General features: G+C 46.9%; 1 pseudogene; it reads left to right on the plus strand.

Moving 5' to 3' along the window:
• The window catches only part of LOC128307757 (uncharacterized), a 6,650-nt pseudogene extending 4,630 nt beyond the window's left edge, over positions 1-2,020 (plus strand).
• The last annotated feature ends 2,980 nt before the right edge of the window (positions 2,021-5,000 follow it).

The following is a 5,000-nucleotide window of genomic DNA, read 5'->3' on the forward strand; positions in this document are numbered from 1 at the left end:
TGCTGATGCTGTCCAGCCACTCGGTTACCTTGCTGGTTCCCTGGCTGGTTCACTGGCTGATTCGTCCGCGGCTGCACCTGCTGCGGACGCTGCTGCTGTTGCTGCTGGGCTGGCTGCTGGCGTGCCGACTTACGGCGCACCACCTCGGCCCAGGAGCCGCCTTCCTGGTCCGGAGACGGCACCACCGTAGCCGTCACCGCACCCACTGCCTGCTGCTGCTGCTGCTGATGTTGTTGCAGCTGCGACTGCGCAGCCACCAACTGCGTCAAGAGCCCGGAGACCATCTCCCGCTCCTTTCGATTCTCATCGCGCAGGTACTGGACCTCATGGCGATGACTCTCTTGCAGCTCCGCTAAATCCTTGCGGAACTGCTCCGCTTGCTCCGTCATTTGTTCTCTGAGGAGGGCCAGTTGGTCCTCCAAGCGCTCGATGAGCTTTTCCATTGACACTACCGACGCTGCTGCTACGGCTGTGCCAACTCCACTCGCTCGGCCAACACCACTCGTGGCTGTGGCCTTTCCTTCCGTAACTCGACTAAGCATCACCACCGGTTTCGAACTCACCGGTGGCCGGCTCTCGGTCGATCCCGACCGTGACCGCAGGATCCGACTACTGTACGACATCGCCAGTCCAAAGGAGTCCGCGCTTTACGCTGGATTTACTCCCCCTCCACGGGGGGACGCCAGCAGCGGACCGCCACGATGATCGCCCAAGAACAAACAAAAACTCCAACAAATTTTATTAAATAAATAAATATGTTTCAAAAAATTTGTTTTCGGGTTCGCTGTCTGCCGTCCTGCTTAAGTCTCCGCTGCGTTGCGTTCGCGCCTAAATGTATACCGTCCGCATACACTGCCTCGGGAGCTTTCGTCGCTACGCGCTTCTCCACCTCGCGGATAGGTGGCGCTGTGGAGCAGAAGCTCTGAGCTGTCACAACGCGTCGCTCGAGCGCACACCCACACGCGACGATCCACCTGACGCCGCTCTGCCGCTATTTTTACACGCACTTATTTTATAGTTTTTTGGCGTTTTCTACACTGCCACCGACCGGAATAATGTTCTTCAGTGACGCCACTACTGAATTAACGTTCCACTTAATGTTTTAATCGCCTATTTTGCGTATAAACAGCACTGGTCTGTTCCCATACAAAATGTATGGGAGAGATTTCTTTCGCTTTTATCAGGCGAGCATCGTCCTGTTTCGTTAATATTTCACCATTCAGGGGTAGAAGGCACTAAAAGACACTGATTAAAACACTTTTTGGCCCTTTTCGCAAAGTTTTACACCCGAATTTTCCGCTTTTAACCGGAGCGACACAGAGGCACGTCCGAGCACTGCTATGACAGCTGTCACACACACACAGGGATAACTGGCTTGTGGCCGCCAAGCGTTCATAGCGACGTGGCTTTTTGATCCTTCGATGTCGGCTCTTCCTATCATTGTGAAGCAAAATTCACCAAGCGTAGGATTGTTCACCCTTTCAAGGGAACGTGAGCTGGGTTTAGACCGTCGTGAGACAGGTTAGTTTTACCCTACTGGTGTGTGCTGTTTGCCGCTATCTTAACGGAATTCCTGTGCAGTACGAGAGGAACCACAGGTACGGACCACTGGCTCAATACTAGTTCGACCGGACTTTGGTATGACGCTACGTCCGCTGGATTATGCCTGAACGCCTCTAAGGTCGTATCCAATCCGAGCTGATAGCGCTTCTCAAACCCATTAGGTGATCGGAAGCTAGCGGGCTTAACAACCCTCCGAGATCCGTCGGTGCTGCCCCGCGCACACTGACGTCTCATCCCCGCTATAGCACTAGACTGAGCCGCAACGGGCGGGAGCACGCTGCACGTGGAAGTACCTTACCACAGGGAACCCTGGTGGCTGTGTTTCCGTCGACCGTGGATACAACTAGTTTCGACACCTTCGACCGCCCGCAAACGACGGGACTACAGGCTGGGAGCTGCGAGTTGTAGAGATGCGTTCGCATCGATCCTCTCAGGCGACCCATGCTTGCTGGTGCTCGCGTTCACTTTGGGAATGGAGTGTTCGCGAGAGTGATTGTTGTGTTGTGTGTGTACAGTTGGTGCTTGCGTGCACTCCCATAGTGGAGTGTTCGCGAGCTTAAAACGCTAAGTCCCGATTAATACTCTCCTCGCAACATTATGTGCGTGGCTCCACGCCAAGTGGGATTAGCGGTGCGAAACGCGATTGGTAAAGTCGATGGTGATGTGCGTACCAACAGGCGATTTGTTAAGTCAAATGCGATCTGTGGTGCAACAGGCAATGTGTGTTTATTATCAGGTGTTGTTGGAAGTCAATACGATTTGACTTTCAAAAATTTTTCTAAGTCCCGATTTTTTTTCTCGTCGAGTAACTACAATGCACTATTTCTATCGCAGCGGACTTGTTGTTCATGGCCTTAATGATCGCGAACGAACACGTATTCGCAAAAAAATTTTTGTATGAAAAAGTCACCACTCGGGTACCTCCATACAAAAGTACCAAGTTCGGGTCGAGTGGTCGATGGACGTCGAAGGCGAAAATTTTTCATCATCGAAAATTTTTTCCAAAGTTGAAGCAAATGGGCCCTAGAGTATGAAAAGTGAAACCACGGATCGATTTGAGAAATAAAAATTTTTGTATGAAAAAGTCACCACTCGGGTACCTCCATACAAAAGTACCAAGTTCGGGTCGAGTGGTCGATGGACGTCGAAGGCGAAAATTTTTCATCATCGAAAATTTTTTCCAAAGTTGAAGCAAATGGGCCCTAGAGTATGAAAAGTGAAACCACGGATCGATTTGAGAAATAAAAATTTTTTGTATGGGAGGGCCCCTGCTAGAACATTTTTACCAAGTGCGTCGATTTTGGGTCGCCGACACAAGCTCGGGTCAAAAAAATTTTTTTTCACCGTGACTCAAAACTTCAATATTAGACTTCCCTGAGTATGAAAAGTGAAACGAAAATCATTTTTGAGAAGAAAAAATTTTTGTATGGGAGGGCCCCTGCTAGAACATTTTTCCCAAGTGCGTCGATTTTGGGTCGCCGACACAAGCTCGGGTCAAAAAAATTTTTTTTTCACGGTGACTCAAAACATCAATTTTAGACTCCCCTGAGTATGAAAAGTGAAACGAAAATCATTTTTGAGAAGAAAAAATTTTTGTATGGGAGGGCCCCTGCTAGAACATATTTCCCAAGTGCGTCGATTTTGGGTCGCCGACACAAGCTCGGGTCAAAAAAATTTTTTTTTCACGGTGACTCAAAACATCAATTTTAGACTCCCCTGAGTATGAAAAGTGAAACGAAAATCATTTTTGAGAAGAAAAAATTTTTGTATGGGAGGGCCCCTGCTAGAACATATTTCCCAAGTGCGTCGATTTTGGGTCGCCGACACAAGCTCGGGTCAAAAAAATTTTTTTTTCTCGGTGACTCAAAACATCAATTTTAGACTCCCCTGAGTATGAAAAGTGAAACGAAAATCATTTTTGAGAAGAAAAAATTTTTGTATGGGAGGGCCCCTGCTAGAACATTTTTCCCAAGTGCGTCGATTTTGGGTCGCCGACACAAGCTCGGGTCAAAAAAATTTTTTTTTCTCGGTGACTCAAAACATCAATTTTAGACTCCCCTGAGTATGAAAAGTGAAACGAAAATCATTTTTGAGAAGAAAAAAATTTGTATGGGAGGGCCCCTGCTAGAACATTTTTCCCAAGTAAATTCGATTTTACCCGGTGAGTCAAAAAATTTTGAAAAAAATATTTTGCCAAAATCGTGTTCATTGCCTATTATAAGGGACCAGGTCAGCTCACACGCATTTTTGGAGACCATATGGAAAGTGCGTCTGGGATTGCGGAAATTAAGTTTAGAGTGTTAAATGATGGTTTCGCAATCCCGAAAGGCTCAAAATCCACCCTAAGGTCCCCTGGGTGAAATGTGGTTTCCAAGGTGTGAGCGCTATCGGTGATAGAGTTGGAATGTGATTTCCAGAGCGCAGGGCGACTGGGCTTAGAGCGAAAATCATAGACAAGGGTAAGTATTGGACTGAACGACTCGAAGCAAACGAAAATCATAGACAAGGGTAATGGACTGAACGACTCGAAGCAAACGAAAACCACACACAAGAGTAATGGACTGAACGAATCGAAGCAAACGAAAACCGCAAACAAGGGTAATGGACTGAACGAATCGAAGCAAACGAAAACCACAGACAAGAGTAATGGAGTGAACGAATCGAAGCAAACGAAAACCAAAGACAAGAGTAATAGAGTGAACGAATCGAAGCAAACGAAAACCACAGACAAGAGTAATAGAGTGAACGAATCGAAGCAAACGAAAGTCATGGACAAGAGTACTGAAAATCGGACCAAACCTCTAGAAGCACACGAAAATCATGGACAAGAGTACTCAAAAACACGGACCAAACCTATGGAAGCACACGAAAACCATGAACACAGGGATAACTGAAAACTGACTGTGAACCTATCAGAGCATGTGAAAGCATGGACAAGAGTACTGAAAATCGGACCAAACCTCAAGAAGCACACGAAAATCATGGACAAGAGTACTCAAAAACACGGACCAAACCTATGGAAGCACACGAAAACCATGAACACAGGGATAACTGAAAACTGACTGTGAACCTATCAGAGCATGTGAAAGCATGGACAAGAGTACTGAAAATCGGACCAAACCTCAAGAAGCAAACGAAAATCATGGACAAGAGTACTCAAAAACACGGACCAAACCTATCGAAGCACACGAAAACCATGAACACAGGGATAACTGAGAACGAACCTACCTATCAGAGCATGTGAAAGCATGGACAAGAGTACTGAAAATCGGACCAAACCTCAAGAAGCACACGAAAATCATGGACAAGAGTACTCAAAAACACGGACCAAACCTATCGAAGCACACGAAAACCATGAACACAGGGATAACTGAAAACGAACCGAACCTCTCGTAGCAAACGAAAAACATGGACAAAATTATTCGAAACGAACCGAA

Source organism: Anopheles moucheti (genome assembly GCF_943734755.1).
Source record: "Anopheles moucheti chromosome X unlocalized genomic scaffold, idAnoMoucSN_F20_07 X_unloc_15, whole genome shotgun sequence".
NCBI classification, from domain to species: Eukaryota; Metazoa; Arthropoda; class Insecta; order Diptera; family Culicidae; genus Anopheles; species Anopheles moucheti.